This window comes from Schistocerca cancellata, chromosome 9 (assembly GCF_023864275.1).
Source record: "Schistocerca cancellata isolate TAMUIC-IGC-003103 chromosome 9, iqSchCanc2.1, whole genome shotgun sequence".
NCBI classification, from domain to species: Eukaryota; Metazoa; Arthropoda; class Insecta; order Orthoptera; family Acrididae; genus Schistocerca; species Schistocerca cancellata.
The window spans coordinates 230577342-230603637 of NC_064634.1; positions in this window are offsets into that span (position 1 = coordinate 230577342).

A 26296-nucleotide genomic window follows, 5' to 3' on the forward strand; every position below is an offset into this window, starting at 1 on the left:
CTCGAACTCGGGACGTTTGTTTTCTGTTTTTAATCTCACTTTTGTTCGTTTTCGTTCGTTGTATCTGTTCGGGGTGGACGTCGCAAGACACCTGTTTCAGTTCGTCGTTGATAGATTAACTCGGTTTTTTATTACAGACGGCTGAGTTACCGTGCCGGCAACCTTTCGTGGGCAAGTGCTCTACCAACTGAGCTACCCAGGTATGACTCACGCCCCGTCCACACTGCTTTACTTCTGGCAGTATCTCGTCTCCTACCCTCCAAACTTCCCAGAAGTTCTCCTGCGAACCTGCAGAACTAGCACACCTGAAAGAAAGGATACTCATCTATATCTACATCTACATCCATACCCCGCAAGTCACCTGACGGTGTGTGACGGAGGGTACCTTGAGTACCTCCATCGGTTCTCCTTCTATTACAATCTCGTATTGTTCGTGGAATGAAAGATTGTCGGTATGCTTCTGTGTGGGCTCTGATCTCCCTGATTTTATCCTCATGGTCTCTTCGCGAGATATACGTAGGAGGGAGCAATATACTGCTTGACTCCTGGGTGAAGGTATGTTCTCGAAGCATCAACAAAAGCCCGTACCGAGCTACTGAGCGTCTCTCTTGCAGAGTCTTCAACTGGTGCTTATCTATCATCTCCGTAACGCTTTCACGATTACTAAGTGAGCCTGTAACGAAGCGCGTTGCTCTCCTTTGGGTCTTCTCTGTCTCTTCTGTCAACCCTATCTGGTACACATCCCACAACGGTGAGCAGTATTCAAGCAGTGGGCGAACAATTGTACTGTAACCTACTTCCTTTGCTTTCGGATTGCATTTCCTTAGGATACTTCCAATGAATCTCAGTGTGGCATCTGCTTTACCGACGATTAATTTTATGTGGTAATTCCATTTTAAATCACTCCTAATGTTTACTCCCAGATAATTTATGGAATTAACTGCTTCCAGTTTCTGACCTGCTATATTGTACCTAATGATAAAGGATCTTTCTTTCAATGTATTCGCAGCACATTACAATTGTCTACATTGAGATTCAATTGTCATTCCCTGCACCATGCGTCATTTCGTTGCAGATCCTCTCCTGCAATTCAATTTTCCATTGATACAACCTCTCGATATACTACAGCATCATCCGAAAAAAGCCTCAGTGGACGTCCGTTGTTATCCACAAGGTCATTTACAAATACTGTGAACAGCAACGGTCCTACGACACCCCCTGCAGCGCACCTGGAATCACTCTTACTTCGGAAGACTTCTCTCCATTAAGAATGATATCCTGCGTTCTGATATCTAGGAACAATTCAATCTAATCACGCAACTGGTCTGATAGTCCATATGCTCTTACTTTGTTCATTAAACGACTGTGGGGAACTGTGTCAAACACCATGCGGAATGCAAGAAACACGGTATCTACCTGGAAACCCGTGTCTATGGCCCTCTGATTCTCGTGGACGAATAGCGCGAGCTGGGCTTTACACGATCGTCTTTTTCAAAACCCATGCTGATTCCTACAGAGTAGGTTTCTAGTCTCCAGAAAAGTCATTGTACTTGAACATAATACGTGTTCCAAAATTCTACAACTGATCGACGTTAGAGATATAGGTCTATAGTTCTGCACATCTGTTCGACGTCCCTTCTAGAAAACGGGGATCGCCTGCACCATTTTCGAATCGTTTGGAACACTACGCTCTTCTAGAGACCTTCGGTACACCGCTGCAAGAAGGGGGGCAAGCTCCATCGCGTACTCTGTGTAAAATCGAACTGTTATCCCATCAGGTCCAGCGGCCTTTCCTCTTTCGAGCGATTTTAATAGTTTTTCTAATCGTCTGTCATCTATATCCATAACTACCAATTTGTCATCTGTGCGACCATCTAGAGAAGGAACTACACTGCAGTCTTCCTCTGTGAAACAGCTTTGGAAAAAGACATTTAGTATTTCAGCCTTTTGTCTGTCATCCTCTGCTTCAGTACCATTTTGGTCCCCGAGTGTCTGGACATTTTGTTTTGAACCACCTACGTCTTTGACTAAGAGTAATATTTCTTAGGGTTTTCTGCCAAGTCAGTACATAGAACTTTACTTTCGAATTCGTTGAACGCCACTCACATAGCCCTCCTCACACTACATTTCGCTCCGTGTAATTTTTCTTTGTCTGCAAGGTTTTGGCTATGTTTATGTTTGCTGTGAATTTCTCTTTGCTTCCGTAGCAGTTTTCTAAGTCGGTTGTTGTACCACGGTGGCTCTTTTCCATCTCTTACGATCTTGCTTGGCACATACTCATCTAATGCATACTGTACGATGGTTATGAACTTTGTCCAGTGATCCTCAACACTATCTGCACTTGAGATAAATCTTTTTTGTTGAGCCGTCAAGTACACTGAAATCTGCTTTTTGTCACTTTTGCTAAACAGAAAGATCTTCCTACGTTTCTTAATATTTCTATTTACGGCTAAAATCACCGATGCTGTAACCGCTTTATGATCGCTGATTCCCTGTTCTGCGTTTACTGTTTCAAATAGTTCGGGTCTGCATTTCACCAGGAGGTCTAATATGATATCGCCTGCACTTAAAAAAATGTAGATGTAGATGAATATCCTTTCTTTCAGGAGTGCTAGTACTGCAGGTTCGCAGGAGAGCATCTGTAAAGTTTAGAAGGTAGGAGACGAGGTACTGGCAGAATTGAAGGTGTGAGGACGGGTCGTGAGTCGTGCTTATGTAGTTCAGTTGGTAGAGCACTTGCCCGCGAAAGGCAAAAGTCCCGAGTTAGAGTCTCCGTCCGGCACAAAGTTTTAATGTGTCAGGAAGTTTCATATCAGCGCAAACTCCGCTGCAGAGTGAAAATATCATTCTGGAAACATCCCCTAGGCTGTGGCTAAGCCATCTCTCCGCAATATCCTTTCTTCCAGGAGTGCTAGTTCTGCAAGGTTCGCAGAAGAGTTTCTGTGAAGAATGGAATGTAGGAGACGTGGTATTGGCTGAAGTGAAGCAGTGACGACGGGGTTTGAATTGCGCTTGGGTAGCTGAGATGGTAGGTCACTTACCCGCGAAAGGTAAAGGCCCTGAGTTCAAGTCTCGGTCAGGCACACAGTTTTAATCTGGCAGGAAGTTTCATATCAGTGCACACCCCACTGCGGAGTGATAATCTCATTCTGGAATAAAAATTGTACTTTTTCTGTCCCTGACACCAGTTATAAAAGTTTGAGTCTCCCAGTCTATATCTGGTAAATTAAAATCTCCACCGAAAACTATAAAATGGCCGGGAAATCTACTCGAAATATTTTCCAAATTTTCCTTCAGGTGTTCAGTCACAACAGCTGCTGATCCAGGGGACCGATAGAGACATCCAGTCACCAGGTTTGAGCCTGCTTCAACCCTGACCTTCACCCAAAATATTTTACGTTTCAGATCTACGTCACTTTCCTTCGACAGTATTGCACTTTTTATCGCTATAAACACGCCTCCCCCTTCACTGTCCAGCATGTCTCTGCGGTATACATTCCAATCTGAGAATTTCATTACTGTTTACATCTGGTTTCAGCCAACTTTCCGTCCCTGGTACTATGTGCGCATTGTGACCGTTTATTAATGAGAGCAGTTCTGGGACCTTTCTATAGACGCTCCTGCAGTTTACTATTACCACATTAATATTGTCATTCACTGTTCCGTATTGCCTACTGCTAACTCGTCGCAACTCAAGAGGCGGCTTGTCGGGCCTAGGGAGGGAATTCTCTAAGCTAATAAACCCACATGTGCACTCCACACGTACTCCGCTACCCTTGTAGCCGCTTCCTACGTGTAGTGCACGCCTGACCTATTTAAGAGGACCCTACAATTCTCCACTAGATAGCGGAGGTCGAGAAATTTGCACCCCAGACCTCTGCAGAATCGTCTGAGTCTCTGGTTTAAGACCTCCACTCGGCTCCACACCAGAGGACCGCGATCTGTTCTGGGAACGACATTACAAATAGTCAGCTCAGATTCCACCCCGCGAGCGAGGCTTTCTGCCTTCACCAACTCCGCCAACCGCCTGTATGAACTGAGGATGACCTCTGAACCCAGACGGCAGGAGTCATTGGTGCCGACATCAGCAACAATCTGCTGTCGGGTGCACCCAGTGCTCTCTATCACCGCCGGCAGGGCCTCCTCCACATCTCGGATGAGACCCCCCTGGCAAGCAGACAGAGTGAACACTGGCCTTCTTTCCCGACCTTTCCGCTATATCCCTAAGAGGCTCCATCACTCTCCTAACATTGGAACTCCCAATCACTAATAAACCCCTCGACCCGTGTGCCTGGTCGGACCTTGCTGAAGGAGCCGCCACACGCCCACTCACAGGCAGAGCGGGCGATGCCACAAGACCAGCCCTAACAGCGACCCTCCGCCTCGTGCGACGCCGTTGAACCCGCCAGTGCCCTTGGGGAGAGGGTTACCCAACCACGCCCAGCACGCGCGAAGATGCCTCGACAGCATGGACTGTGGGTGAAGCATGTAACACCTGGGGTGTAACATGCGACGCACAGGACTCCCCACTGCTGCTACACTCCTAGGCAGCAGCCTGATGACGGCTGACCGTGGCCAACAACACGTTCGGCTGATCGGGAACAGTGGCCAGCTCCTCCTGCGTCCGTACACAGCAGTCACACTTCCTATCCATCCTAAGAAATCAACAACTTACTGCAGAGAGTTAAGTAATCAACTTTTAATTAGACTGCTAAAAGCTGACAAAACTGTAGTTGATAGACAATTCTTGCTGCTGGAAGTAATGAAAATAAGCAGTAAATGTCTCTGGACTGTATTCAAAACAAACACGAAAGCTATGGAACATTGTAACTAGTATTCGAAAATTAAAGCTTCCTAAAAGCAAAAACACAGGGAACAAGAAGTGACAAGTATGAAAAACACAATTAATACCTAAATTTAAGTAGCTTGCTGCCCAAGAGATGTGAAGTAGACGGCAGTTACGACGACACTGACGGAGACGTGGCTTAGTCACAGCCTGGGGGATGTTTCCTGAATGAGATTTTCACTCTGCAGCGGAGTGTGCGTTGATATGAAACTTCGTGGCATATTAAAACTGTGTGCCTGGCCGAGGCTCGAACTCGGGACGTTTGCCTTGCACGGGCAAGTGTTCTACCATATGAGCTACTGAAGCATGAGTGACGGCCAGTCCTCACTGCTTCACTTCCGCCAGTACCTCGTCTCCCACCTTCCAAATTTTACAGAAGCTCTCCTGCGAACCAGCACAACTAGCACTCCTGAAGTAAACGATATTGCGGAGACATGGCTTAGCCACAGCCTGGGGAATGTTTCCAGAATGAGATTTTCACTCTGCAGCGGAGTGTGCGCTGAAATGAAACTTCCTGGCAGATTAAAACTGAGTGGCTGATAATGAATCTAGTAGGAAAGAACACAGATGCAATATTCAACCTGACAAAAGAAGTGATAAGAAGGTAAAATACAGACTGAGACACCAATGTACTGTTAAATTCGTTGCGGAAAAAAGTGTAGTAAAAATTCTGGAGAGGGAGCTACGCTTGACTACAGTAAAAAGATTGAAGTTTATGTACCAATAAATTACAGCAGTTATGCAGAGATCTACGACAGACTAACGCTGAGATCTGCGTCAAACCAATTTTCGGACCGAAGACCACAACCGCATTAGAATGACACTTTATTAATCGGCTGCCTTACGGTATAATCTATTTTTCGTGTAATGGTAATCTAACGTATGAATTACGTGAACTAGGAGGGAATGATCAGCATAGCGTTGCGGTCATATAGTTTACGAGTATCACAATGACTGAGCCGGTCGGTGTGCCCGAGCGGTTCTAGGCGCTTCAGTCTGGAACCGCGCGACCGCTACGACCGCAGGATCGAATCATGCCTCGGGCATGGATGTGTGTGATGTCCTTAGGTTAGTTAAGTTTAAGTAGTTCTAAGTTCTAGGGGACTAATGACCTCAGATGTCGAGTCCCATAGTGCTCAGAGCCATCACAGTGACTGAAACACTCCTAATGTTAATCTACTTTCGTATATTTGAAGAAATGGTTCTTTAGAGCTCATTTCTGTGGAATACCACGTAGATACGAAAACTGAACCGAGGTCTTCTCCAAGTGCTATGAATACTAAAAATCTTTCCAAGTTCCCTTAATATAATTAAACAATATTGTCACAGAAAGAGATCCGTTAGAACACTAATGGTAATAAGATAGCTGGTTTTAAATCACGCGTGATTGCATTTGAGACCTTGTTCAATTGTGGGACAGTGAAAAAAGGAGAGCTCGACTGTCAACATTAATATTATGCCGTTCTGTAACGGTTCCAGGCATTCCCCACAGTCTGCAGCCTGCGCTATCTAAACAAACGCAGGCTATAAAATTTGTCGCAACTGTCAAACTTTGTGGTCGCCTGGAGCAACACAGCATCTCCACCACCTGCATTTAGGATAGAGTGGGTTTCCTTGTAGCAGAAATGTCCTCGAATCCTGCAAAAAGGCCTCAGCTTAATCTTTCCGGCGCGAGGCTGAAATTTTCTTGTCCGTATATATTAGTTTCTATTAGTTTCTAAAAGTTAACTGAAATGTTACAATTTATGTCGGTATTTCTATCAGTGTCATCCACTCTATTCGCTGATGAATGTTTATCCACTGACGGCCATAGAAAATATAGCAACTAAGGAAGGACAGGAGCTCGGCAGTAACACTTGTACAGGGGCAAGATAACTAAAGAAATCCTTCGGAAATATGAAATTCGCTTCGCACACTTGAAGAATAATTTAAATTACAGGGTGATTAAAATGAATGAAACAATTTCACACAGCTACCACGTTTGACTTAACTACGACTGTAAAGTATGTGAGATATTACAGTACTGGCTACGTCTGCAAGTTGCCTGCCAAAGTGGCCGTGCGGTTAAAGGCGCTACAGTCTGGAACCGCAAGACCGCTACGGTCGCAGGTTCGAATCCTGCCTCGGGCATGGATGTTTGTGCTGTCCTTAGGTTAGTTAGGTTTAACTAGTTCTACGTTCTAGGGGACTAATGACCTCAGCAGTTGAGTCTCATAGTGCTCATTTTTTTGCAAGTTTTATTCGTAACGTTACCTCAATGAACGTAGAATTTACGGCTGGCACCTCCCTCAGTACTCTACATCGCTGGAAAGCACAAGACTAGTGCGATCAAATAGGCAAGTACCAAATGCGAAGTTTAGCGCTCTTATAAGTCGAGATTATGAGAGATAGAAGACGAGCACGAAACGTGAGAGGAAGGATATTAGTATTCGTTTGTATAAGAAATCGCCTCAAGCTAAGCTTAAAGTGACTTAAAGAAACTACGGAGATTCTAATTCAACCTGCTTGTGTTTTGAAAACTCACTTATTGGAGCACGAGTTCAGTACCAGAACAAGACTTACATCTCACTCTTAAGTTTTAATTGGCCATTGCTATAGTGTGTAGTACTAATGATGGCAGTTTTAGTGTATGGAACAACAGTATACCATCGATGCACTGAATTAGTGTGGCGTCAAACGTCACATAACTTGACAACCACTCCACAAGTCAAAGGAATTACAGCTTTTTCTTCTGGCAAACGGCCCATAAGCATGTCCACTGCAAACACCCATCCGTTAAATAGGTGGAAGACAAGGCTGAGCATGAACAGGTACGGGTCACGCCTGAATTCCAACGTGTAGGATGCACCTAAATGTATGCAACCAAACAGCATATCTATGTTGCACATCGTAGCAATCCTCCACAGTACAGTCGTTGTATAATACACAAAGGGTACCGCTAGAGACTACTAGAGAAAATTGTTCTTCTTGACAGTCCGTCCAGATGTAAAGTAACACCACGATAGTACAGAAGAGATCAGACAGTCCTTAACGTCTGTAAAGTAAACTTAATTACAATAAGTGACATTTCAAGCGTTAATGGGACAACTAATTTCGTCACATAAATCGTTCAGTAATCCTTAGGCAAAATTGAGTATTTGAGACAGTATATGGTTTTATATAGTTGTATGGCAACTTGAAACTAGTTCTTTGTTGTCTAAAAGGTTTACCCAACACGTGCTGAACGTCGTTCAACGTTTAATGGGGAGAGGTTTCGCATCAAATTTATGTAATACTTAGCAGTTAAATGAAAACGTGATTAATGGCGGCAAGCACTCTACGGGAATCCCAACATTAACAGAGAACTACAAGTAATATCATTGTTCACATTATTGATCAAAAGTTACTTGTACACAAAATTGTACTTTAAACGACATGACCAACGTCTTCGTTCTGGATCCGGATGCAAACCCAGAACGTAAAGCCATTGTTAACCAAGCAAACTTTGTGCCTTATTGAGACTCGATCACTAGGCAGAAAGAGACGTCAAATATTGACGTTTGCACCAGTATCAGTTATCAATTCTAATTTGAACGTAAATGGCGATAATGTTTGTACGAAACCAGAAACCTTAACATGACAATTACCTTGTTGGTAATTAACCTCGAATGACGTGTATTGTTGCAATGTCAAGGAACAAAGGGCGCACATTTTTAAAATTGCAATGCCATCAGGTAATGCTGATGACAAGGATGCGAACCCAGCACCTAATCGGATTGGTTAATCAGTACGTAAAATCAGAATGTATATATCACAGTTTCTTACCAGTAGTGAGATTGGAACCTTAAATGCCTGACTGAGATTTGAACCCGGCGCCTACCGCCGTCGTTGTCTAACCAGGAACAGACGAGAAGTGTCCAATGTTGGTCCACTATTAGCGAGATGAGTGCAAGTTTAACTAGAAATAAGGCGACGAAAACGACTATGGCGACTGAGAGTGCCGGCCGGGGTGGTCGAGCGGTTCTAGGCGCTTCAGTCTGGAACCGCGCGACCGCTACTGTCGCAGGTTCGAATTTTGCCTCGGGCATGGATGTGTGTGATGTCCTTAGGTTAGTTAGGTTTAAGTAGTTCTAAGTTCTCGGGGACTGATGACCTCAGAAGTTAAGTCCCATAGTGCTCAGAGCCATTTATTGACTGAGAGTCGAACGCCACGTGGTTATGATATCACGTTAATAATCGAATCCTTATTCAGTAGTAACTAGGAGTAGCATGTTTAGTTGCAAATCGTAAGGCCTTTCTCATCCCTAGTAACGTGTTGCCTAATACCTGCGATATCATGGTGTTAATTTACAAGTATATTGACTGCCGTAAAGCGCAATGTTCTCTAGTAGTCGTGTATCATTGAGATGGTAAATGAAGTGCCTGAGCAGAAAGTAATTTGTGTCTTGCAGCACGGATTGTTTCAGAGACACTGAGTACATGTTATAAGTGCAAAAAACGTGTTTTATATACTACGTATATACTATTATTAGGAGAAGCTGCCGCCAAACCTGTTTACCTTTACATTCCGCTTAGTTGTCGTGGTTGAATACACGTTTTATTAAGGGTACATGTAATGCAGAGCGCTTTCTAGAAGGAATAGTTTCCTGCGTCATGCTATTGCTAGCTAGGTGAAATATTTTGTGGTAGCTATGTTTAAAATGAATGTATTTTTTAAAGTATTGTTCGTCAAATATTTGAATGAATCGTCAACCATAGGTGTGCCTGCACATGTTACAGCATAGTAGCTGTAGCTGCGTTAGTTTATACTCGTACTACAGACTTGGTAGGTTAGGTGTAACTTTTGATCCTTCAAGGGGTGATCGTGGCCATGCGGCCCGGGTCTGTACTAGCCGCGGCTCGCGAGCTACGGGCCAGCCAGGCTGGCCGAGGCGAGACGGAAGTGAGCCAGCTGGCGGGGGCGTTGGTGGGCCAACAGCCCGGGACGAGCCAGCACGGCTGCGCCGCATGCCTCTGCCTCTGCCGCTCCGTTTGACGTAAATATGTTTACCTCCTCTCCTGGCATCAGTATAACAGCGACAAGCAGAAATACACATCAGCCTCCCCCCCTTGGAGTCCTCTCCCTCCTTTGGTTCCCTCCTTTCGTTTTTTCCTGTCCTCCCTCCTTGTTTTCCCCCTCATCCAGGTCCCCCCCCCCCCCCATCAGCCCTTGGCTAGGGAGTGTCATCGTTGTGCCGACATTTTCGTGCAGTGTTTTAATACAGTGAGTGTTCCGTGTTGTGTGTCGTTTGGAAAGTGTTGCGAACGGCCCTCATACTGTCGCTGGGTGTGATTTTTTTTAATCCCTTGCGAACAGAGACCAGACTGTCGACTTGTTTTTTTAACTGTGTGTCTACTATGTTACTTGTGTGATTCCTGTTTATTTTATTAACATTGCCAACCCCTTTGCTTTCTGTTTTAACTTTCCACAGTTTTCCGCCGTTTTACAATTTAAGTCACCGTTTTATCGCCTGTTTCTCTTGTTTCTTTTCTTCTTACGTTTTTAAAAAGTCTGTAGGCTGCAGAGCATCGTAATAAGCTGCTGCCAGCCCGCACCCTTCCGGGGGGAATTGAAATTCAATAAAGATAAAAAAAAAGATGATACACATCAGGTTGTGTGCCGTACTGGCTCACTGAGAGAGGTCTACTCGAGATATATTCATCGATCTCATTGAAGAAGGAGGATGTTCCATCAGAGAAGCTGGCAGACGGTATGGCGTCCCACATACCACTGCAACGAGACGGCGGAGGATCTGCCTTGAAAGAGGCACCACCAACAGGGCACCTGGTTCAGGCAGGAAGAGAGTGAATTCACAGCAGGAAAACAGGGACCTAGTGTCTAGGAGCAGAGAAAATCCCTTTCTGAACGCGAAGCAGTTGCGGCGGGAGACCAACTTCCCCGGCTCCAGTGACACGATTCACCGAAAGCTGAAGGACGCTGGACTGCATGCACGACGATTCGCCGTGAAAAAAAGAGCTCAGCGATGACAAAGTTTTATACCGGCTAGCATTTGCGGAGCTCCATCTGAGGGCGCCGTGGGGCAACGTCATTTTCACTGATGAGAAGGTGTTTTCCACCAGTAGCTACGGTCCACGAATCGTTTACAGGCCGCAAGGGTTCTCGCCATCGATGAAAATATGTAACCACGACGAGAAGAATTGGCCGGCTATCTGCTACCTGCTGGGGTGGGGTATCTGCGAGAGGGGCGTGAATTTTTCACAGGATAGAAGGAACTCTGGACAGCGTGCAGTAAGCCCTCAGATTGGAAAATGTGATGCTTCCGTTAGTGCGAATGCTGTACGCAGAATGGGAAGCCACATTGTCAGAGGACGATTCTAGTATTCACAAGTCTGCATTTGTTCAGCAGCGGCTCTTCACGATTGGCGTCAACGTCAGGGACTGGCCGCCACGGGCGGCTGATACGAACCGCATGGAAAACATGGGCTGCGTTCGCCAGAACATTAACAGAGAACTGGCCACGAAACCAACCAACTACTGCGGACGCTCTTTGGGACTGTGTCCTTGAAGCCTGGGACGAAGTTGCTTCTTCAGGGTGTTACGTCCTGCAGCTTATACATTCTATGCCAAGACGCATGATAGTAGTACAAAATAATGAAGGATTCTGGATAAAATGTTAGAGTCCTCAAAATGTTTTGTTATATCTTATTTTTCGTCATATTTCCTCATTGGGAGCTAGTGGAAGATCGCGTGGCAACAGAAAAGATACAATATGAGTTAGTTTTCTTTTGAGTTGCCTTTTTAAATCAAGTGGGTTTCTTTTTAATGTACAGTTTGATAAATAATCTATTTTGATGTCGTTTATACCCTGTCAAGATACTTACAAATTAATCAGCATAGATGGACTCTGTCACAGTAGTTTTTGGTATTTCAAATACATCCGTCTCTTCCCTTCCATCCATGAATACATCCTCCGTCATCCACACAATACGCAGACGTTTTCATATTATGTTTACTCGTTGTTAGTATCTCCTCAATTCTCTCTCACACCCTCTCTTTCTGACACTGTCGCCGCAAGTGCCCTTCTATTCCATTCCACCGAAACTTTATAAACAAATCTAGCGGTCTCCATTGACGCTACATTTTCTCTTTTAATTGCTGCTGTCTTTACTATCATTCCTTTCAACACCTATGAAACCGTATTCTTTGATCTTCCCTTCCATATAAGCTACTCTTCGTTCCGAAAACAGTCCTTCCTTACCTCTAGATCCTAAGATAAAACGAACTGTGGCACACATCTAAGTAAGCAATAATTTGCAAGCATTTCACGCTTATATTTTGCACTTCTGCACTTCTATCTATTCCCAGATCCTGCCCTCCTTCCTGTTACCCGTCCCTTGACATATGCATCTACATCTAAATGAATACTCTGCGATTCATAGTTATGTGCTTGACAGGGGGTTCTGTGGTCTAGTGGATTAATCTTGTATTGATGTGTAAAACGTGTAGGTTCACATCTCACGTCAGGCATAGATTTTTAACACGCACAAGTAACTCTCCTTCACCCCTCGTAACGCCAAGTGCAGAACGCCAGTAGGCTCCGTAGTTCAATATCCACAGTAAAGATTACATCCCTTCGTTGCCGACTGGGGCCGAGTGGCATTCATTAGAGCTGTGACAGATGGAGAAACACTAGACGGCAGAGACTCTGTCACCAGCAAGCCGTCGTAAACCAGAAAACGTATTTCATTTAATGAACCAATGACCGTGTAAGTTCACAGGGTTCTTACTGTATTTGAAACTGAGACGTTGAAAATTGTGGTGCCGGACTGGGATTCGAATTCTATTTCACCGTGTTCCCCAAGATTGCAAACTCTTCTAGGCCTCCTCGAAAGGCACCCATCTGCTTTCGAATCCTAATCAGCACAAATTATTCATTATTTCATTTCAAGCCCTAGCATGTGCACTCCGAACTACTAGTGAAAAGTAGTTACATTTTCAACGTCTCTTCGTGAGTTGTCAGCTGTAACGTGTTCGTTTCAACTCACAGCCACAAGATAAGCTTTTCATCACAACATTACAAGATCACACGTTTCCTTACATCTTTTCGAGTTCAAACATTCCTCTCCATCCTACTGGCGAAAACAGATTTGGGTTTGACGTTGTGTTCGTTGTGATCACCAACGACGATATGGTGTGGATTCAGCTTCTATCCAGCAGAGTATTTTCCATCACATCATTGCAAGTATAAAAATGCCACTCCTAGCTATTATTGGAAAAGAATTTGATAGTTAGTCTTCATGACCACGTGTGCGGGCTTTGAATTCCATTCAGCACAGAACTTTTCGTCGCCTGATGTTTAGCTAAACATGCGCACATCTCACTACTGGTGAACCAACAATAGCTAATTATCGTCGGTTCCTGGCTAGAAAACGACGGCGCTAGATGCTGGGTTAGAATCCCAGTCAGGCAAAGACAATTCTATCGTCATTTAAGGTTCCAACATCCCGCTATTGGTGAAAACATTTGATGTTTAACATCTGATTTTACGTACTTCGTTAACAATCCGATTAGATACTGGATTCGCATCCCTGTCACAAGCTTTACATGATGCCATTTCAATTTTAAACATGAGCATACCTTGTTCCTTGTGAATGACACCATGTTAAACGTCGTTGGGGGTAGTTCCCAGGAAGGTAACTGTTTTGACAGGATTATCAGTTCAGTACAAACATTTGCGTCATTTATTTTCAGTATCTGAATTGATAAGTGCAAACGTCTATACTTTACGTCTCTTTATGCCTAGCGATCGGGTCCCAATAAGGCACAAACAAAGTTTAACTTAGTTAGCAATGCCTATAGATGCTGGGTTAGAATCCATGTCCAGAACGACGACGTTGGTCATGTCATTTAAAGTTCAGATTTGTTGATGTGCTACGAGAACATTGACATTACTGGTGATTCGCTGTTAATGTTGAGATTTCCGTAGGGTGCTTGTTGCCGTTAATCACGTTTTTTTACTAGTTCGTCCCATATCCAATTTCCACACCCACTTGCCGTTGAGCGACGTTCTGCACGTGGATGCAAAACCTTTTCGAGAGCGAAAAATTTTTTTCCAATTGCTGCACAGCTTTGAAACTCTATATATCATCTCAAGTATTTAATTTTGACTAAGGATTGCTGTACGACATATCTAAAATAATCCGTTTTCTCAGAACTTTTGGAATGTCACTTGTTGTAATTAAGGTTAGTTTATGAGTGTTATGGGGTGTCTCATCGCTAAGAAAGTGTTTTCTAATATTTTTGTATGACGATATTAGTTGACGCTTAGACTGACTGCCATAAATACCTTTGGTCTCTAGTAGTCTCTTGCGATACCAATACTGTGTAGTCAAACGACTGTACCCCACGGGGTTTTGGTGTTTAGAGGACCTCCAACACAGCTACGTTATGTTGGTTGTATTTGGCAGTGACCAACTTTTTCTGCTGTCAAGTGTATTGCATCTTTGTTCCTTCTGTACTTCATACTACGCCAGTATATATGAAGGGCTTATTTCAATAGTTGTACAAGTCCATTTTTGTTCATTGTGAGATACAGAGCCCTAAAGTTCAAAAAGCGCGGAAAAATCTACGGTTGAGACACCACAAATATTCAAGCATATAGCTTGTTGCTAGATCTGAACCTTTCTTTCTTTATGTTTGGATCATTAATTTCAGAAGCCCTATAGCCAGAGAACTGTAGGTAATGTACTTCTACCACTACTGAAATAAGCCCTTCATATACAGGGTCAGTCACCTAACGCTACCGCTGGATGTATTTCGTAAACCACATCAAATACTGACGAACCGATTCCACAGACCGAACGTGAGGAGAGAGGCTAGTGTAACTGGTTAATAAAAACCATAAAAAAATGCACGGAAATATATTTTTAACACAAACCTACGTTTTTTAAAATGGAACCACGTTAGTTTTGTTAGCACATCTGAACATACACTCCTGGAAATGGAAAAAAGAACACATTGACACCGGTGTGTCAGAACCCACCATACTTGCTCCGGACACTGCGAGAGGGCTGTACAAGCAATGATCACACGCACGGCACAGCGGACACACCAGGAACCGCGGTGTTGGCCGTCGAATGGCGCTAGCTGCGCAGCATTTGTGCACCGCCGCCGTCAGTGTCAGCCAGTTTGCCGTGGCACACGGAGCTCCATCGCAGTCTTTAACACTGGTAGCATGCCGCGACAGCGTGGACGTGAACCGTATGTGCAGCTGACGGACTTTGAGCGAGGGCGTATAGTGGGCATGCGGGACGCCGGGTGGACGTACCGCCGAATTGCTCAACTCGTGGGGCGTGAGGTCTCCACAGTACATCGATGTTGTCGCCAGTGGTCGGCGGAAGGTGCACGTGCCCGTCGACCTGGGACCGGACCGCAGCGACGCACGGATGCACGCCTAGACCGTAGGATCCTACGCAGTGCCGTAGGGGACCGCACCGCCACTTCCCAGCAAATTAGGGACACTGTTGCTCCTGGGGTATCGGCGAGGACCATTCGCAACCGTCTCCATGAAGCTGGGCTACGGTCCCGCACACCGTTAGGCCGTCTTCCGCTCACGCCCCAACATCGTGCAGCCCGCCTCCAGTGGTGTCGCGACAGGCGTGAATGGAGGGACGAATGGAGACGTGTCGTCTTCAGCGATGAGAGTCGCTTCTGCCTTGGTGCCAATGATGGTCGTATGCGTGTTTGGCGCCGTGCAGGTGAGCGCCACAATCAGGACTGCATACGGCCGAGGCACACAGGGCCAACACCCGGCATCATGGTGTGGGGAGCGATCTCCTACACTGGCCGTACACCACTGGTGATCGTCGAGGGGACACTGAATAGTGCACGGTACATCCAAACCGTCATCGAACCCATCGTTCTACCATTCCTAGACCGGCAAGGGAACTTGCTGTTCCAACAGGACAATGCACGGCCGCATGTATCCCGTGCCACCCAACGTGCTCTAGAAGGTGTAAGTCAACTACCCTGGCCAGCAAGATCTCCGGATCTGTCCCCCATTGAGCATGTTTGGGAGTGGATGAAGCGTCGTCTCACGCGGTCTGCACGTCCAGCACGAACGATGGTCCAACTGAGGCGCCAGGTGGAAATGGCATGGCAAGCCGTTCCACAGGACTACATCCAGCATCTCTACGATCGTCTCCATGGGAGAATAGCAGCCTGCATTGCTGCGAAAGGTGGATATACACTGTACTAGTGCCGACATTGTGCATGCTCGGTTGCCTGTGTCTATGTGCCTGTGGTTCTGTCAGTGTGATCATGTGATGTATCTGACCCCAGGAATGTGTCAATAAAGTTTCCCCTTCCTGGGACAATGAATTCACGGTGTTCTTATTTCAATTTCCAGGAGTGTATAAACAAATACGTAATCAGTGCCGTTTGTTGCATTGTAAAATGTTAATTACATCCGGAGATATTGTAAACTAAATTTGACGTTTGAGTACCACTCCTCTGCTGTTCGATCGTGTGTATCGGAGAGCACTGCAACATACATCGCGTTTCTACAGAATGATCTGCCAACGTTGCTCGAAAATGTCCCACTGGAAACGCGTCGACGTATGTGGTATCAGCATGATGGTGCACCTGCACATTCCGCAATTAACACAAGGCTGACCCTTGACAGGATGTTCGACGGGCGTTTCATAGGAAGTGGAGGACGCATAAATTGGCCAGCCCATTCTCATGATCTTACACCTCTGGATTTTTTTCTGTGGGGTACGTTAAAGGAGAATGTGTACCGTGATGTGCCTACAACCCCAGAGGATATGAAACAATGTATTGTGGCAGCCTGCGGCGACATTACACCAGATGTACTGCGGCGTATACGACATTCCTTACGCCAGAGATTGCAATTGTGTGCAGCAAATTATGGCCACCACATTGAACATCTATTGGCCTGACATGTCGGGACACACTCTATTTCACTCCGTAATTGAAAACGGAAACCACGTGTTTACGTGTACCTAACCCCTCATGGTGATGTACATGTGCGTCAGTGAAAAAGACCAATAAAAAGGTGTTAGCATGTGGACGTAATGTGCTGTTCCAGTCTCTTCTGTACCTAAGGTCCATCACCGTTCCTTTTGGATCCCTACGTAATTCGGTGCTCTCCGATACACACGATCGAACAGCGGAGGAGTGGTACTCAAGCGTCAACTTTAGGTTACAATATCTCCAGATGTAGTTAACATTTTACAATGCAACAAACGGCACTGATTACGTATTTGTTTATATGTTCAGATGTGCTAACAGAACTAACGGGGTTCTATTAAAAAAAAACGTAGGCTTGTGTTAAAAAACATACTTCCGTCATTTTTTTATGGTTTGTTTTAACCAATTACACTAGCCTCTCTTCTCACGTTCGGTCTGTGGAATCGGTTCGTCAGTATTTGATGTGGTTTACGAAATATATCCAGCGGTAACGTTAGGTGACTCACCCTGTATACTGACGCAGTATAAAGAATAGGAGGAACAAAGACGCAAAAAAGTCAGTGAAAGTCACACTAGGAGTTCGCCGTCGTCGTGGCAGATAATTTAAACCGATTTAGGTCTATAGGGCAGACACAAACATCTCACCCCTGCTAAATTTTTTGTTTATCTCCGTAGTGGCCTCAGGATGGACTTATGAGTCATCAGAAGCTGGCATGTACCATGACCAAGGTAGAGGTCTGGAACTCCAACAGTGGTATTAAGAAGCAGTCTTTCGGATCCAGAGGAGACGCATTTGAAGCGAAGTACCCTGCTGGCTTGAAGGTGTTCTCCAAACCGTACAGCGACCTCCGAGGACGGAGCAATGCGTTTCTCACATTCCAAATGTTTCTCAGTGGTGTCTCCACAAGTGGGATTAGACGTCACCTATGATGCTCTCGTGTAGAGTGTAGATTGTAGATCAGGCAGTTGTAGACGACATCTCACGTCATGCCATTTTTGGCAGTGGTCTTTCCTCGGTAAACCACTTAGGTAGTAACTAATTTTGGTGACCAGTGATGAAACTACTCTGATTCCTGCTATGAAATGAATAAGCCAGCTGATGTCTGATATGTTACGACACAGCTATTGGAAAAAGCTCATCAGATGGACAATGTACAGGATGGAACAGAAGTAGCGTAGAAGAAGTCACCCAGGAAATAACTGAGGTATGTTGCAAGTGCTACTCACAGATGAAAAGGTTGGCACAGGAAAGCAATCCGTGGTAGACTGGATCAAACCGGTCAGAAGACCGATTTCTCAAACACCAAAAACTAAAAATCATCTTAAACGACTGCATCTTTTATTTCAGGGGAATCTCACTAACTATAATTCTTAAATTTGTTGTAAATAATTGCAAGTACACCAAGTGCAGATAGGCTGTAGTGCAGTTTTTCTTTGCGATCGTGTCTGAAGTAAGTCTGAGCGTATAGTCCTGTTATCAGCTACTAGAATAACTATCAGATCTCTTAAAATTACGGGAAATGGGCTTCCACTCTGCACCTGGATCTTCTTTCATCCTGCAAGCGAGCAATATATCCTGTTTACAGCTCACGTGAACGTTTATACCCCGCTTTTATCGTTAGTAAATAAAGGACACATTTCACATTATTTAAATAAAAAATTTAGCAGTTGCACAAAAGGAAATTAATTTCATGACAACGAATCTTTCAGTCTGCAGCATAGAGTTTGGTGAAGCGATTTAGTCGATGCTAGAAAATGAACCTTTGACGTTAGCACATCAGCTCTTATACGCTCAGCCAACCATAAACGCGACTGGATCCACCTTCATCCACTTACAGCGTCAGAGTCCAAGTGGAGATTCTGCTGCGGGACTGGCCTTTCAGTCAGGTAACACAGCACGGCTCAAGCACTTTGGTTGATTCTGTACACCATCCAGGAAAATAAGCTGTAGCAGCAACTAGCAGATATTGATGGTTCCCATAGTAAGAACAATAATGTATGGTGCTGTTATACTAACCAAAATTGTTGTTTGGCTCATGAAGTTTTGACTGATAGTACAGGGTTGGGCAGAGGAGAAACATGATTTGCACGACTGAATAACTGAAACCTGGTTAATTTTTTTAAAACTCTGCGTTCAGTAACACTACTTTTAGTGCACTTTTTTTAATCTTCTTACCTTAACCAGGTACAGAAAATAATATCGTTTAGATGATGTCCTTCTTACCGGACGCAAATCTGCGTCCTCTCAAGATAGTGGCGCACGGCTCTCTCACATTTCATTCGCCACAGCTTCAGTTTCCTGATGAATGGAAATCTTGATGTCATCGACTGTGTGGGGCTTGTTCACGCACACACTTGATTTCAAGTATCACGACAAAATTAAGTCACAGATCGACTGGTCGTTTGAGGGTTGTGGCCAAGTAACATCGCCATTATCGTGAAATGATGTGTTCAGTTAAGTTGCAGACGGGCACAAGTAAAAGAAATAAAGCTTTCGACCTCAGCCTTCGTCAGGAAAATAGAAAAAGTGAAACACGCACAATTCACACTTGCTCACATGATCGCCAACTCCGTCATCTCAGGCTAGAACGCAATTTCGACCTAGCGCCCTGATGTCAGTAAATGTGGTTCTTCGCTCTTGAAAAAAGTGAAGTACACTATCCCTATCTCTGAGATACGACACCACGCTGTTGCTTTTGAGCTGTGGAGAGGTTTCGGGTATAGTTCACGTGGTTCCTCTGACGTCCTGTACCGCTAGTTATGTAATTAGTATAATCATCCACATGAAAACGGGCTTCATCACTCGTGAATAATGGTACATCTGTATCTACTGCAAGAATAGCGTCCATTATGCCTCAAAATTCTCTGTGCTGCACAAAATCCGTTTCACTTAGCTGTTCGACAATCATTATTTGGTACGGGTGAAATGTGAGACGATGAAGCGAATGTTGTGACGTAGACAGCTGTGCAGCCTATCGCCTGGTGGATCGTTTCGGACTTGTAAGAACTGCCGTACTCGCTCCGTATACGCTGAGGAGAAAGTCAAGGAGGTTTCTTTCTCATCACAAATCCAGTTCTTCTAAGGGCTACAACGCATCGGTGTATAGTGCTTCGACCTGGGACTTCATCGCCGGCCTCAGTGGCCGTGCGGTTCTAGGCGCTGCAGTCCGGAACCGCAGGACTGCTACGGTCGCAGGTTCGAATCCTGCCTCGGGCATGGAAGTGTGTGAGGTTCTTAGGTTAGTTAGGTTTAAGTAGTGCTAAGATCTAGGGGACTGATGACCTAAAATGTTACGTCCCATAGTGCTCAGAACCATTTGAATCATTTTTTGGGACTTCATCTGCACGTCCGACATTAGTTGACGGAAAAGACGCGGAATCGTGACAGCAGAGATATTGTTTCTAAAGAACTGTTCGACCGCGAACAAACGATGCTCTACACTCCAACACTCCATAGTGACTGACACCCCCTTGTCTTAGCTGTCTGTCAATGGTCGCTAAAGGTAAGTAACCTCACACGTCGTCGAGTACTAGCATTACGCTTCTAGGTGTAGCAATTTTAATGGCCAGTAGTGTATTATCGGCATTAGCTTCAGATGCCTACAAGATGCTTCCAATGTTCATTACCTGTGCAAATCCAACATCTTGACCTTTCCTAGTATATTATAATCAGCTCTCAATTTAGGCAGGAATGGGTTTCCGGCACCTCCCAGGGAATGTTTCTTGAATTCACTACAATATGTCGGCACTGGCGATTTAAAACTACATGCGTATTAAATCACAACGTAACTACAATTTTCCGTTCGAAGTTGTGATCGGTACGCATCGGTAGCCTTCGTGTCGACTTTCTTTTGTTTTCGACTGCCAGCGAACTCAGAGATCTAGTAGCATGGCGACGTTTCATGTTATATGAATCAAGGAGAAATAAAAAGCTTAAGGAATGTTTGAACATGAGCGTCTGTATAATGTGCTTTCACGAAATCCGCTCCTGATGGACTGCGCGCATTGCCCAGAACAACAACCATGCTCTCACATTTTTCCTCCACACCCACCAAATGAGACGAAGGTAATAGAAGAGGTTTATGTTCTTCATGCATTAGCACCATTTTGTGCTAATTTTAGACATATCAGTAAACAATCGCAGATTTTGAAGGATGTGATAAATAAGGTAAATAAATTCATCTACCACCCAGGAATTGTAACTTCGTAGTGACACCTCTTCTATTTCGAAGGTATAAGGAAATAAAATAAATGAAAAGAATGAATATGTAGAAAAAAAGACAACTATAAATGCCCCAAAGGTATAATGTAATGCCTTATTCCTATTTAATTTCTGATACTCCACTCCTTTTCTCTTTTGTCAGACATCAAGACACATGCCTGTGAGTGCATAAGCGTCTGTAGAATAAATTACTGGGGTAAGCAGTGGACCCTTACTCTATGACAGATTACAATGGTGTTTAGGCTGTACGCAAATTGGTGTTAATGTAGAATCAGTGTCAATGAAATACACGGATTTACACAGGTTTTAATGTGTCAATGTTAGGACAGTTGTTAAAATAACGCATTTCGTCCTGAGTAATCAAAATAACTCCAAACACAACAATATCAAATTTCTTAACAGAAGTTTCTTTACAAAATTATTCTTACTACTATGTCGTGAAGTTGGCCAATATTACGACAAACCATCCGAATCTGCTTCTAAGTTCGGTACTATTTAGGATAATAGCATGTCTACAGCGGATGGTTAGTTTTTGTGTCAAACTGAGAGAAAGATTACTCAAGGTTGCTCGAGTGCACAGTGGACAGAAACTGGTGAACAAACACGTTGACACCTCTGTTCCCAGTATTGACCTTTGTGGTGATGAGCAGTCAGATGCATGTCTGCTCTCATCCTCAGTAATTCCTATAAAAGCTACTCAAAACCTTTGATGATTTCATCGGCAGAATCTCTCTTGTGCTTCTCGTTAGGCGAGAAAACATGCACTTATCTCTAGTCTTGAAATATGGTGATATGCACACGCATGGCTGAAGCAGTGTGCATATTATAATGCCCTCTCAGTTCTCACAAGAACAATTAACTAGGTGGCTGGTTCGTTTGTCCGCTGTTGGGGCTCAACGATACTACAGCTAACTCTGAATGGCAGCCGCAGTGAATGCAGTGTTCACACAAAATTCCTCCACTTCATCGTACAGATGTGCCCCACTATGCACTTGATGCCAATTCAGAGGAGAGCCCCCGAAATTTTTGGTCTTGTCTCTCTAGTAGAAGAACTGTCCCCCACCTGTGTCCTGTGTCCTTTCATGCTCCACGTCATGGCTTTTTCTGACCACTGCGTCAAAATTTCGGCACTTTACTCCTTCCTAGATCGTGTCAGCCAACTGGACATTTTGTGCCCACTCCAGACGCCTAAATGATACATGCGTACATCATGAGCGTACCACGCTCAGCTCACGTAATTGACTGCATCGCTAGTTTGTTCATATCCATCTGGAAGTTCCCCAATGCAGTTTTCAAAAGCTTCTTTCCGCAACACTGTGGTGGCCCATTACTTGCCCTCCTGGATGAGTCACCTGGCCCGTTCATTGTCTTCCACTGTAGGTAGATTTTAAGAACTTACCATTGTGCTCGGTCCATGACGCACCCAGGACGTCGCCCCTCGCATTAGATTCCCAAACAAACCGTCCCCTCAAGAAACCTGTTTCACCTCTTGCTCATTGACACGTACGATATAGATTCGATGTGTTAATACTGTCGATTGAGTGTCATCCCTCTGCATTGCATACTATTCATTTTTATACGCAGATCTGCTCATTTTCACTGAAGTATGTCATGTGACATTCACCTTTCCGTAACGGTGTATAAAAACTCTCATTCAAGGTGCTGAATTAAGCTTCATTTAATCTCCCACCTTACAGATTCTACAATCAAAAATACATAAGAAATGATATACGACACACGAGCTGCTAAATTATTGTTGTCCAGTGCTATACATGTAAGGTGAGTGCAAGGTATTGCTAGTTAATGAATTCTGTAATAACTTTTGTAGCACATTTCCGGAGTTCTCCAAATGAGCATCACAGCGTCGGATCCTCATTCCCTTGCTACAGTTGCACGAGGTGACACAGTGATGAAACACTGAAGTCGTATTCCAGGATGGCAGTTTGAATATGCAACTGGTCAAATTCTACTGTTCCTTCACTCTTTTCACCAAGCACTGGAAGTACACAGTCAATGATTCAAGGAGTTAAAAGAGACGTCCATACAGAACATTTTAGACTTTGTGGCGACAATGTACCACATTGACACCTTTTTCACACTGCACTATATGATCTCAGAACAATTTCCACTTCAAGAGTAGCAGCTGAAAGATAGCAGTAGTCTCATCTAACTGCCAGTAAGGGCAGTGGCCAAAATGAAAGACCGACGGGCTGAACATTTTGGAAATTGTCGACCTTTGAGACTGTCCTATCAACATCATTTCATCAATGAAACAGTACTGAATTTGCGTTTGCGAAGAGTCGAGTTTAATAGGTCTGGTTGCTTGTTGTTCACATCAATGGGTGAACCATCTACAGAGGACATGAAATGTCATCCAGCCAATGATTTGGTATGGATTGCCACTAAATGTGTATTTAAAAGTTGGATATGTACAGGTGTGACAGCTAATCGGATTGGGTTCATAGATCCCTGATATTTCTTGGTTGTCTGCTCTACGTCTTTAAGAAAAGAGTGTGCCAAATTTACCAACTTCTTTTACACTAATCTTCAACTTACTCTTGCCCAATTCAAGTGAGGTAAAACAAATGTACGTAAATACAAATAATGGGACTTTAATGCCATCCGCAACTAGTAATGTGTAGAACTCAGCGAATGTTAATGCCAAGCTGTTAAAAACACTGCAGATTTTTTCATCCTCTTTGACAAGGTCGTTGACAGAGGGAGGGCTGTAATTTTCCAACCACTACTGCTGGTGATTTGTATTCATATTTGAAGCAAGGTTAGGTACGAGGCGGAAACCAAGGCTATTTTTATTATTAGTCAAATGCGCTACAGGGACTATTCATTTAATTTACTCAAAGGGAAAGGCAATATTCCATGTGTGTATCTAAGTGATGGGTCGTTTCTCCCCAGTTGAGAAGTGTAAAAGTTTATTAACAGCTGAAAACGAGTGCCATACAGCTTGCTATGTACCGAATTTATTAATGTGTAAGACACTTGGAGAGTATTCTGAATTTAACTTGAAAAATCTGCATGCTACTGCTTGTTGATGTGCTCGAAAACATCTGACGCGTACGTCCTAAAGTATGTGATCTGGACCTAACTTAAAAAAATTACGTCATCTGACTTGGTGTGGACTCAGCTACTGAAAATTTGTAGAACATAATTGCAGCTTATTACCGATACTGGACAACTAAAGTTTACTTGGAGAGGCATTAGATACGGTATCGTAAACTGATCGTGCAGATGTGCTATTGCAAGCAATAGGTTTATTGCTGGTTATGATGACAATACGGACGATTCTTACGTTATATATATGCCTGTGATAAATTTTACACAGGGCAATGTTACTGTCTCATCCTGTATCTAGTTTTGTATGGATTTCCGCAAAGTGTAAGGAAACCTTTAACGTTCAATGTGTACCAGTTACATTTTAGAAATGGATCTCCAACATTCTGATAGTATTCACGATTTTCGTTCATATTTTCTCTTTTATCTTGAATAAATCGGATCACCATCCGATGGTAACAAAGCAAAGAATTTAATGTCGACTTTATATGACACTAAAAACTGTTATTCACCAAATAATCTCAAATTTTGCATCATTATAAAAGAATCATAGAATTTTTTCATTTAGACAAGTTCACAGGATGATGCCACACAGCTATACTTTGCGGAGAGAGACGTGAATCCAAGCAATGGTTTTGACAAAAGATTTTCAAAATCAGGAATAATAGTGTTTTGCAAAACCATGCTGCAAGTATGAAAGATGAGAGAAATAATGCTGGTGACATCCGGAAAATAGATTTTCAACAGCTAAATGGGCTACAAAAACTAATTTTCAGAAGATTGTTATCTTTAATGAAAGTTTAGTTTTAATTGAATTAAATAAGCTCCTTGTACCGTTTGATAAACCCACGAGAGCAGGAATGGAGATATTGCCTATTTCGAAGACCCTTGTTGCAGACTTTTGTTATGGATATATACTAAACAAGTTTCCAGTAAAGCATCTAAAACCGTGTGCAGAGATGCTGATGGCTTTATTTATCACAATCGCCAAATTTGTTGAGTAAAATGGGTTAGGTTGAGACCCAGTCATAATGAAGAATATTCAGGGCGTAATACAGTGCTCTTTTAATCTATTGAACATTCTGATTATCGACACAGTGTGTTGAAATCAGAAATAATAATAGCTGATCAGTATGTAACTCAATGAAAATACCATGGAGTTTCCACTGTTGAATAGAACAAGCTAGTTTTATCAGCAACAGATGAAAACCTATAATTCTTTCAGATAATGTGAATCCCCTAGACTGGAATTCCTACCGCTTGAAAACTATGATGATGGATTTGACACACATGTGTAAAAATATAAATATTATTATATTTGATCTGTAACTAATATTATTCATGCGTAAAAATGTCACTGATGGGAATACTTCGCCGTTAGGTCACTACTGCCTGAAAGGTGTAAAAACTATACATGTAATTTGAAACTGATAGTAATGTATTTGTGAAAAATGTAATCAATATGAATACCTGGGGTTGGAGTCCATGCTGCCTGAAAATATAAATACATTAAATTTGCTGCATCATTCAGTTTGGTATATTTACAAAACGTAAAATCATTTTACAATTTAAACTCTGAATATACTTAACAAGGGCTACAGTATATGTAATGGGCTAAGATAAATGGCGTGTATAACTTTCAATGATTGGAATATGAGTTAGAATTATTACTACAACTGCGTTTAGCAACTGGTTAGGCATGCATTGTGTATCAGCATAAAAAAATAAATGGCTACTTCAAGTTCTACTAAACTTGATAAACCTTATGCTCTCATCCTTACAAATACTATTGATTATTTTAAACCATGGACAGTTAACCAGGTGAGCATCTAACTTTTTCTTTGAAGTGTAACCTTTTATAACAATATTTTGGTCCTGTTAGGTTTTTCCTCTCATTCCCCTCTGTCATATGTTATATTATTCACGTCTCATTGTAGCAATAATTTTAGGAATAGAGACGAAATTTGCCCCAAAGCATATTTAGTGAAGTATAAAATCAAGAGGGAGGGAGACAGAGTGTTGTTGAAACAGCAAAGTATTTGTAATAAACTTTTTCTTTAGTAGAGAGTAATATCGAGAGTGGTCAAATTACTGAAGATACAGGTGACAGGAAGAAATTTATTGATGAGACATAACTTCATAGCTTCAGGTGCTTATGTATGGAAGCACTGTAAATTACATGAAACCT